Here is a 12244-nt window from a genome sequence, read left to right on the forward strand (position 1 = left end):
GAATTTAAATTTTACCTGTAAAACTTTGTTAAACATATAAATCTTCCTTAAGCATACTGCATTCTTGTGAAGTGTTGGAATGGAGAGATATATCTTCCATTTATTCTGTTTTCTAATCCTTTGTCCCTGTGTTTTCTCATGCTTGTATCTATAATTCTATATTTTCCTAAATAACTAAGTGAGTTTGGTCACTTTCTGGGTCAGCTATTTTCATTAGTGTCTGTTATCCCAACCCAATATCCTGTTGGTTATATTTAGTAATTCATTCTCCTCAGCTTTGAATCCCATTACAGTATTTAAATATTCCCCAGGCCAATGAAAATTTCATCGTTATTTGGATGAAACATCTTGCCTCTGTATATATCTCTGTCCACATATGAGGCTGGACATATTGCTTGGGTAATGGAGCACATAAGGGGTATCATGATTGGCTCAGAGGTTAAAGATATCTGAAGCTGAGCCTGAAGACCTGAATTGCATTTCTTATACTCACATGGTAAAAATAATTGTTCTCTAACTTACACACACACTAGCTGTGTCATGAGTAAGCACAACCCATCACTCACACTAAATATACAAATATAATAGAGCATAAAGATAGCTGTTTTAGGCTCTGTTCAATATTTAGGACCAACAAGAAAAAGCAAAAACACTGGAATATTTCAGGCTTAACTACTAGGACTGGCTAGTGTCTTGTTTTTATTATTAAACTGTGTTTTGCACCTTTCTCTGTCTCCCATGCCCCATACCCCGACCACCTACCCTTCCCATTCCTCCAACTCCACATTTAGGGTGATGCCTTCCACAAGGGGTCATCTAAATCTGTCAAGTCATTTGGAATAGGGAATAGGCCTTCCCTCCTGCCTCTAGATTGAGGGAGTAACCCTCCATGGGGAAGATGCTTAAAGTCCTTTTGTGCACCAGGGATACATCCTGGTTCCGCTGTCAGAAGTCTCTTATACTGCCCTGGCCTTCTAACTGAGGCCCAAGTTCAGGGGTTCTGAGTTGATCCAATGCTGGGTTCCCAGCTATCAGTCTGGGGGGGGGCATTGGCTCCTCCTTGGTCAGGTCAGCTGTTTCCGTGTGTTACTGAATCCTAGCCTTGTCCTCCTTCTCTGCATCTGGATTCAAATCGCCTCAGTGTTTAGTTCTGGGTATCTTTTTATGTTTCCATCAGCTACTAGGATGAGGGTTCAATGATGGTGGATGAGTTAGTCATCAATCTCATTATCAGGGTAGTGCATTTATGGTCGCTGAATTGTTAGTTGGAGTCAGTCTTGTAGGTCTCTAGACATTTCTCCATATTCAGTTTTCTCTACAAAGCTATAATAGCTCCCTCTTTTATGCTCTCTCTCTCCTCTCTCTCTCCTGATGCAATTCTCCTAGTACAGCATGCTTTCCTCTGCTACCCTTCTCTTTCTCCTAGTTCCCTCTCCAATCACTGCCCCATACCCCACTCCCAATATGCTCAAGATAATTTGTCCCCTTCCCCTTCTATGAGAGACCTTATATGCGTCTCTTAGAATCCTCCTTGTAATCTATTTTCTCTGGCAGTGTGAATTGTAGGCTGGTGATCCTTTGCTCTATGTCTAAAATCTATATATGAGTGAGTACATACCATATTCCTCTTTTTTTGTCTGGGTTACCTCATTCAGGATGGTTGCTTCAGATTCCATCCATTTGCCTGGGAATTTTTAGATTCCATTTTTTTTCCCCCACAGAATAGTATTCCATTGTCTAAATGTACCACATCTTCTTTACCCATTCTTCAGTTGAGGGGCATCTGGGTTGCTTCCAGGTTCTTTCTATTACAAATAATGCTGCTATAAACATAGTTGAATGCAAGTGTTTGTTGCATATATGTGGATCATTTGGGTATATGCCTAAGAGGGGGATTCCCATACCAATCTCCAAAATGGCTGTACAACTTTGCCCTACATCCTGCAAAGGAGTGTTCCCCTTTCTCCACATCCTCTCCAGCATAAGTTGTTATTGGTGCTTCTAATTTTAGCCATTCTGGCAGGAGTAAGATGGTATCTCAAAGTTGTTTTGATTTGCATTTCCCTGATAGCTAAAGATACTGACCAATTTCTTAAGTGTCTTTCAGCCTTTTTGATATCCTCTCTTGAGATTTCTCTATTCAGTTCTGTACCCCATTTTTTAAATAGGGTAATTTGGTGTTTTGTTGACTAGTTTCTTATCTTTTTGTACATCTGTCAGATGTAGGATTGGTGAAGATCTTTTCCCAGTCTGTGTGTTGCCCTTTGGCCTTTTCAACTGTGTCCTTTGTCTTTCAGAAGCTTCTCTGAGTAGATCCCATTTATTAATTGTCAATCTCAGTGTCTGTGCTACTGGAGTTATATTCAGGAAGCAGTCTCCTGTACCAATTTGTTCAAGGGTATCTCAACTTTCTCTTCTAAGAGGTTCGTTGTGGCTGGATTAATGTTGAGGTCTTTATCCATTTGGACTTGAGTTTTGTGCATGGCAATAGACATGGGTCTATCTGCAGTCTTCTACACACCATCATTCAGTTGTGCCAGCACCATTTGTTGAAGATGCTGTCTTCCTCCCATTATATACTTTTAGCTCTTTTGTCAAAAGTCAGGTGTTCAGAGCTGTGTGGATTAATGTCAGGATATTTGTTTTGATTCCATTAGTCTTCTTGTCTATTTTTGTGCCAATACCAGGCTGTTTTCTGGAATATATCTCTATAGTAGAGCTTGAAATCAGGAATGGTGATGTCTCCTGAAGTTCCTTTATTAAGCAGTGTTCTTTTGGCTAACCTGGGTGTTTTGTTTTTCTATATGAAGTTGATTATTATCCTTTCCAGGTCAGTGAAGAATTGTCCTGGGATTTTAATGGGGATTGCATTGAATCTATAGGTGGCTTTTCACAAGACTGCTATTTTTACTATGTTTATCCTACCTACCCAAGAGCATGGGAGACCTTTCCATTTTCTGGTATCTTCTTTAATTTCTTTCTTTAAAGACACAAGTTCTTGCTATATAGGTCTTTCACTTGTTTGGTAAGCATAACCCAAGATACTTTGTAGTGTTTGTGGCTATTGTAAAGGGTGATGTTTCTCTGATTTCTTTGTCAGCCCCTTTGTTGTCTGTTTATAGTAGGGCTACTTTTTTTTTTTTTTTTTTTTTTTAATCTTGTATCCTGCTAGTTTGCTGAAGGTGTTTATCAGCTGTGGTAGTTCCCTGGTAGAGTTTTTTGTGTTTCTTTTGTAAACTATCATATCATGCCAAAGTGAAAGTTTAACATCTTTTTTTTCCAATTTGTATCCCTTGTTTTCTTTTTGTTGTCTTATTACTTTAGCTAGAACTTCAATTACAATACTGAAGAGATATGGAGAAAGAGGGTAGCCTTGTCTTGTTCCTGATTTAGAGGAATTGCCTTAAGCTATTCTCATTCATTTTGATGTTGGATGTTGGTTTGCTGTATATTGTTCTTATAATGTTTAGGTATGTTCCTGTTATCACTGATCTCTCCAAGCCCTTTATCACGAAAGGGTGTTGAATTTTGTTGAAGATTTTTTCAGCTTCTAGGGATAGGATCATGTGGTTTTCCTTTTTGAGTTTGTTTATATGGTGGATATAACCTACAACCAAGGGATGAAGCCTACTTGATCATGGTAGATGATTTCTCTGATGTATTATTGGATTTGGTTTGCCAGTATTTTATTGAGTATTTTTGCATCAATGTTCATGAGGGATATTGGTCTGTAGTTTTCTTTCTTAGTTGTGCCTTTTTGCTTGGGTACCAAGGTGATTTTGACCTCACCAAAAAAAAAAAAAAAAAAAAAAAAAAGTTTGGTAATGAACCTTATGTTTCTATTGTGTAAAATAGTTTGAGGAGTATTGGTATTAGATCTTCCTTGAATTTATGGTAGAATTCTGCACTGGAGCCATCTGGCCCTGAGCTTTTTTGGTTCGTAGGCTTTTGATGACTGCTTCTATTTCATTAGGGGTTATAGATCTATTTAGTTATTTATCTATTCTGATTTAATTTTGATAAGTGATAGTTATCCAGAAATTTGTCCATTCCCTTTGAATTTTCAATTTTTGTGTAGTACAGGTTTTCAAAGTATGACCCAAAAATTGCCTGGATTTCCTCAGTGTCCATGTTATGTCCCCCTTTTCGTTTCTATTTTGTTATTTGCATGTACTCTCTCTGATGGGAGATGTCATTATGTATATATGTTTCTCATACTGGTTAATGAATAAAGCATTGTTGGCCAATAGGAAAGCTAGATAGGCAGGACTAGGAGACAAGGAAGAAATAGGAAGTAGTAAGGAGGAGTCAGGATGGAGAGCCTGGAGAGAACAGAATCGCCATTCCTCAGCTCTCAGTAAGACCACGTGGAAATACATAGAAATGGGTTAATAATTAAGACAGAGCTAGCCAATTAGAAACTAGCACCTGGCCAATAGCATTGTATCAAATACAGAGTCTCAGTGTGTTATTTGGGGCTGGCGTGGCGGCAGGACAAGACCAGGCGGAGGGTGGAAAACCTTACCTCTTACAGATGGCGCCCACGTGGCTAGTAAGAACTTCCACTTTAAATTTAACAAAACCTTAAAAAAGGGTTTTACAAACAAAAGAACAGAGATAAGCAAGGTTTCTTGGTAGCAGCATTTTTCTCGGTTGGACTCTGATTTGCGAGAGACAAGCAGATATTCATGCGGCTCTTTTAAGGGAAGGTTCCTGACTCAGCATAAGCGGCAAAAAACTGTACAGCTTTTAAGTAACTCTGCTAACAATTTATTGGTGTGCATGAGAGATGGCGATGGCAGTGACCACATCTCCAAGACGGCAGCATGCCTGCTGGGTGGCAGCGTAAACCAAGGCAGTGACCACAGCTTTCAGTGCTGGTGGTAAAAGTATCCGCTGCCATCTTTGGTAATCCGCAACACAAAACAACTATGACATTCATTTTAGCAATGTTGTTGTTTACCAGATAAAAGACTTGTGGCCAGAAAAAGATAAAGATTTACAGTAAAGACAGAGTCACATGAAAAAAAAAAAAAAAAAAAAAAAAAAAAAAACCTCTAAAGGTTTACAGTGTGTTTTAAAAAAATACATAGGCTTGGGGAAAAAAATGGTTTTAAAAAGACAGAGGGGAGCTGGGTGTGGTGGCACACACCTTTAATCCCAGCACTCAAGAGACAGAGGCAAGCAGATCTCTGATTTGCAAAGTAAACCTGGTATACAGAGTAAATTCCAGAACAGATAAGAGTTACCCAGTGAAACCCTATGTCAAAAAATGAAAAAATAAAAGTAAAAGAAACAGAGTAATCGTAAAGCCACGTAAAGATAAAAAACTCAAAAAAAAAATCTGGTTACTGTATGGTATTATATTGTCTTTATATTGTTTAACTGCTAAAAAAACAACTGTTAAAGGAAATACTGCTAAATTAATTCAATTTATATATTTTAAAAATGCTTTGACTACAAAATTTAAGTCTAAGGACAAGTTACTGGAAAAAAAAAGGATTTCTATTTTTGTTTCCACAAAAATAAAAAGCTGTGGATTCCTTCCAAACTAATGTGGTTTGATCAAGCCAGGCCCCTAAAACAGAGTCACTGGTGATCCAATATTCAAAACAGCTTGGACAAAACAGCCTCGCAGACTACAACCAGGATTTCTGCATCTTCTTAGGATTCCCCCATGACAGTGCCCCTTATCAGCAGGAAGTAGTTTGGAAAGAACAATGCCCAAATTCCCAAATATTGTTTATAAATGTTTGTTTTCATTTAAGTGGGCTTGGTTATAAATGGTTAATAATCGCAGCCAAATCTTTTAAAGGTAAAAAGGGGATTATGATATAGATATGAATACTTTGTTTTGGAATGAATTTTCATTTATTGATACAATTTAAGGTCAATTTTGTGATGTGTATATTTCTCCTTTTGTTTAGGTATTGTGTTTATATAGTTGATTCAGAAATGTATAATGTAGTACAGATTATAGATAATTACCTATGATAGTCAAAGCTTAGAGTTAAGTTAGCTAGGTTTTCAAGATACACAGACATGTATTTAAGATAGATAGGCATTCTTCAAACCTTTCAAAGACCTACAGAATATGGCATTTAAAATGGTTTAGGGTTTTCAAGACAGAGAGACATAATTGCTCTTGGCAATACCACCTGCACCAGAAAGGAAGATGGACATTAAAGAAACTCGTTATGGAGTTTGTCTCCAATATGGCAAGACTAGCCATTTGGACAAGATACTGCTCTTGTCTGGACTGTTTGACTTTGTGCTATATAAACTGGACATGCAGGGCCAACAGAAAAGTGACTGCTGATTGAAGATGGACATTGCTACAGAGTTCCTGCTTTATGGAAGAGTCTGCCAGACAGTCTGCAGGACACAGAGATAAGTGATTGACAAACTTCCAATACAAGAAGACAGTTTAAAGTTTCCTGCTTTGCTGAAGAGTCTGCCAGACACACTATGGCCTATGGGCTGAATACGGAAGATCACAGAAGAGCTTCAGGTGATTGACAAGGCAAGATGTCTCTGTCATTTCTAGAGTTTATATATTATCCTTCTGTAGTCTTTGATGGAGTTGAAGACAGATAGTTATGGTTATAGTTTTCCTTAGTTAGGATTCAATGATAAGGTACATTTAGGACTTTAGACTCACAAGATAAAATAGATGATGGAATATTTTCTTCAAATCTTACTAAATGTTAATGGACTAAATATGGTTAACTGTGATTCTTACTTGATAACTGTTGTGTTATATATTTTGCTATGTTAAGTTTAAAACCCTTCTTTTTATTTAGACAGAAAAGAGGAAATGATGGGAGATGCCATTATGTATATATGTTTCTCATACTGGTTAATGAATAAAGCACTGTTGGCCAATAGGAAAGCTAGATAGGCAGGACTAGGATACAAGGAGGAAATAGGAAGTAGTAAGGAGGAGTCAGGATGGAGAGCCTGGAGAGAACAGAACCGCCATTCCTCCGCTCTCAGTAAGACCACGTGGAAATACATAGAAATGGGTTAATAATTAAGACAGAGCTAGCCGATTAGAAACTAGCATTGTATCAAATACAGAGTCTCAGTGTGTTATTTGGGGCTGGCGCAGCGGCAGGCAGAAAACAGTACTCCTTACATCTCTCTGCTTTTTCATTGGTTTGGATAAAGGATTGTCTATTTTGTTGATTTTCTTGAAAAACCAATTATTTGTTGCATTGACTTCTTTGTATTGTTTTCTTCGTTTCTACTTTCTTAATTGCAGCCCTCAAATTGATTATTTTCTGGCATCTACTCCTCTGGAGTGAGTTTGATTCTTTTGTTCTAAGGATTTAAGTTCTGCTGTTAATTCTCTAATGTGACTGTCATCTGTTTTCTTCATATGGGCACTTAGTGCAATGAACGTCCCTTGTAGCTCTGCTTTCAAGGTATCCAATAAGTTCGGGTATGTTGTGTGCTCATTCTCATTCAATTTTAGGAATTCCTTAATTTTTTTTTTTTCGTCTTTTATCCAGCTATGGTGCAATTGTTCATTGTTCAGTTTCCATGATATTAGGTTTTCTGCGATTTGTGTTGTTGTTGAATTCAAACATTAACACATGATGATAAAATACATAGGACTATTCAATTTTTTTTTTTTTTTTTTTTTGGTAACAGTTAATGGTAGTTTTGTCGCCAAGTATGTGGTCGATTTTAGAGAAGGTTCCACGTTGAGCAGAGAAGAAGGTATGTTCTTTTGTGTTTACATGGAATCTTTTATTGATGTCTATTAAACCCAATTGAGACATAACTTCTATTAGTTCTTTTGCTTCTTTGTTAAGTTCTGACTGGTGGTCCTGTCTAGCTATGAGAGTAGAGTGTTGAAGTCTAACACTTTGAGTGTGTGAGGTTTTATGAGAGCTTTCAGTTTTAGTAGCATTTCTAGTATAAATATGGGTGCCTTTGCATTTGGGGCATAGATGTTCAGAATTGAGATTTTGTGCTGATGGATTTCTGCTGTGATGAATATGAAATGACTGTGTTCATCTCATTTGGTTGATTTTGGTTTGAAGTCTAACTTGTTAGATATTAGGATAGCCACTGCATGCTTCTTGGGTCCATTTGATTGGAAGATCTTTTTGCCAACCCTTTACCCTGAGGTATTGTCTATATTTGAAGTTTAGATGTGTTTCTTATTTGCAACAGAAGGATGGAGTCTCTCTTTGTATCCATTCTGTTAGTCTGTATCTTTTTATAGGTGTGTTAAGACCATTCATGTTGAGGGAAAGTAAGGACCATTGATTGTTAATGCTTGTTTGTTTTAGATTTGTTGTTGGCGGTGGTATTGTGAATATATTTGCCCTGCTTTCACCTTGGGTTCTGGTGAAGTGGGATTATCTATTACCTATGTCTTTGTGAGCATAGTTAACTTCCTTGAGTTGGAACTTTTCTGTAGGGCTGTATTTGTAGATATGTGTTGTAAAAATCTGGCTTTGTCATTAAATATCTTGTTTTCTCCATGTATAGTGATTGAGAGTTTTGCTGGGTATAGTAGCCTATGATGGCATCTGTGGACTGTTAGTACTTGTAGAACATCTATCCAGGACCATCTTGCCTTGAGATTTTCCATTGAGAAGTCAGGTGTAATTTTAATAGGTCTGCCTTTATATGTTACCTGGCCTTTTTCTTTCACTGTTCTTAATAATCTTTCTTTATTCTGTATGTTAGGTGATTTGATTATTATGTACCAAGGGTTCTTTTTCTTTTGTCCAGTCTATTTGGTGTTGATTAAGCTTCTTGTACTTTAATGGGCATGTCTTCTTCAGATTGTGAAAGTTTTCTTCAATGATTTTGTTGAATATGTTTTCTGCCCCATTGAGCTGGGCTTCTTTGCCTTCTATGCCTATTATTCTTAGGTTTGATCTTTTTATGGTGTCCCACATTTCCTAGATGTTTTTTCTGTTGAGGATTTGTTGCATTTACTATTTTCTTTGGTCAATGAATCTAATTCCTCTAGTTTATCTTCAGTGCTTGAGATTCTCTTCCATCTCTTGTATTCTGTTTGTTATGCTTACACCTGTAGTTCCTAATCATTTGCCCAGTTTGTCTATTTCCAGCATTCCTTTAGTTTGTGTTTACTTTATTGTCTCTATTTCAGTTTTCAAGTCTTGAACTGTTCCCTTAGCCTGTTTAATTGATTTTTCTTGGCTTTCCTTACCTGTTTTAACATATTTGTTCATTTCTTCCATTTTTTTTTCCATTTCTTTAAGGGATTTTCTCACATTGTCTTTGAAGGCCTCTATCATTTTTATGAAAATATTTTTTAAGTCATTCTTTTCTGCTTCATCTGCTTTGGGGTGTTCAGGTCTAATTAGTGTGGAGCCCCTAGATTCTGGTGGTGTCATGCTTGTCTTTCTATTGTTAGGTGTTTTCTTGTATTGCCGTCTTCCCATTGTTTCTTCCAGTGGGTGCAGGTTGGGTCTCCCTCTCTATTGTAATCCTCAGTTGGACTTAGATGGGTCAGAAATTCAATGTCTGTACCTTTGGGTGGTCCAAGTTCTCTAGGAGGTCTCTCCTCAGCCAGGAGCATGGTGATGGGGGTCAAAGATCAGGCTGTGGCAGAGTTCCAGTGTTAGGGATCAGAGATCAGACAGTCTGGGACTCAGGGTGGTCCTGCATGGATAGGTTGGTCTAATATGGTCAGAGCAGCTCCAGGAAGTTCCCTGGAGGTGAAGGGTTTGTTGGATCTTCCCTCTGTTCTAGTGCTCAACCAGAGCAGTGGGGCAGTGGGTAGGTAGGGCACAGAGTCAGGGGAGGGCAGGCTCTGGGTGGGGGTTGATATCAGAGTACAAGGAACACTCTCACTGGGGGGACAAGACACAGGGGGGAGAGAGTTTTGGGGCCAATCAATGGAATCCCAGGGAAGGATGTGGGGGAGATTCAATATGAACTGGTCCTACACTCACCTCCAGCAGAGGCCCATCAATGGAGATCAAAGATCCAGCAGACAGGAACTCACAATTGTTCTGCGTGGATAGGTGGATCTCTGTCTGGGGTCCTGGAGCTCCAGCAGAGGACTGGCAGAACAACTTTTTCTTAACAATCAAATGACTGAGTTATTTATTTCCTAATTTATAGGCTTCTCTGTCGTTGCTAAAATTTTCAATTCCAGGCCAACATGCATAATTTCTATTGTATTCTTTTCTTTTGATGCACAAACACTGAAGAAGATGTTCTCTTTAAGAATGTAGGCTAACACTTTTTTATTCCTGTGTATCTCACTATATACTTCCAGCCAGTTGTCTAGTCTATGTACATAAATATGATATGGACACTGATTACAAAAGTTAATTGCCACCTAACTGCTATGACAACCACAGTTCCTTTCACCTAAAAAAAGGATGATAAGACAAATTGGTGATTAGAACCTCTCTGTGCTTAATGGGATATCAACAGAAGTCTTCATTGTGCCACTGACAAAATGTGAAAGAAAAAAAATAATTGCCAGCACCTATTGCTGAATTTAAAATGCTCCAGACCATCTTAGTTCCACAGCTAGGAGCATAAAAAATTAAGAAAGTGTAGCATATTTACTGAGCTGAAATCCTATAGGATGTGTAAATGATGAAACAGGTAAGGAAATAGAAAGCTAAGGAAGAAAAAGCACAGATAATCTTAGGCAGATGATGTAAGGCCCAAGAGAGAAGGTGTGTAAATGGAGCATGGACAAGGTAATACCATACATGTTAATGTGCTTCCCGTAGGCCATCGACATGGCAGGTTTAGACATCTAAATATTATGCAAACAAACAGTTGGTAAAATTGATTGCATGAATGGAAAATGCATGTCCTGAACTAAAGGGAAGCAGAGAAAGAAACAAGAGGTAGTCTTTGGAAAACATTAGGCGAAGGGTGGCTAGGGGAATTATAAATAAGAAGATATACTTGCAAAAACACAGCCCTTAGGTTTTTTTAAACAAAGTCCTTTGTTTTCCTTATGAGGTGCAACATGTAATTCTTTCATTGCAAATGAGGAAAAGTCAGTACAGAAATACTATATTTTTCTAAACTTTATACTATGTTCATCCAAGCTTTTGAGAAACTTATTTTGGGGGTAGGGAAAATTCCTTGAAATAATGTCATAATTTTTACACAAAACACAAATATGATATTTTTACATCATTTGTAATTTTAATAGTTGCATCAAAGATTAATACCATACATTTCTTTTACATATTATTTATAACTTATTTGTTTTAGAGATATATGTGTATGTTGTACATGTGTGTGTTTTCATGCACCTGCTCTATGTGAATGGAAAACTTAGAGGAAAGCTTGTGGACATCAGTTTTCTCCTTCTACCATGTAGACTGCAGGATCAAATTCAGAATGTGGTGTTTGGCAGTAAGTGTCTTTACCCACTGAGGCATATTTCCAGTATGTGTATGTAGTTTAAATTACTCTTTGTGGTTAAAAATAAACCAACACATTGGAAATAGACAGTAAATTGCAAATACATGTTTCACAGAAGCATGTGAAGCCTATTCAGTAGTAAATATATAGGGTTAACATCTACTTTTTTATTAGATACTAATCAGGTCTGAATTCAATTCAGCATTATTAGCCTAACATTCCTTGATTAAACTGTCTATAAATACTCATTTCATCAAATGTTCTTGAAACCATTATTAACCTCTTATTTTTCATTATTTGTGAGTTGTATAAAATTTTACAATGCTATATTTACAAGAAATGTAAAGATTAATAGAAAATAAATAAGGCTTGATATGATGACTGGGTCAAATGGCTTCCTCTTTGTTCTTAGAGAAAACTAATACTAATGCAACCATTAAATGGAACCATGACAAAAGATTATATGAGTATAATTGGAGACCAGGGGACACTTTCAGTGTACAGGAGTGCTAGCCGAAGTATAAAAACATGCATTCAGACCCTCAGAATACTCATAGAACTTCAGCCATACTTCTGCAGGTATGTGAAACTCCAACACTGTTCAGAGGATAATTAAAGGAAAGCAAAGTTTGGAGGAGTACTGAGGCTTGTTCACTGTCAGCTTAGTTCTAGGTACAGTTAGAAACCCTGCCAACAAGGAGGCAAAGCATGATAGAGCATGATTCTGATTGCATCTTCTGTCCTCTGGATGCAGCCAAGGGAATACACTGTCACACAGACACATGCTGCACACACACACACACACACACACACACACACACACACACACAAAGTACCATACACAGCAACAACA

Source organism: Phodopus roborovskii, unplaced genomic scaffold, assembly GCF_943737965.1.
Source record: "Phodopus roborovskii unplaced genomic scaffold, PHOROB, whole genome shotgun sequence".
NCBI classification, from domain to species: domain Eukaryota; kingdom Metazoa; phylum Chordata; class Mammalia; order Rodentia; family Cricetidae; genus Phodopus; species Phodopus roborovskii.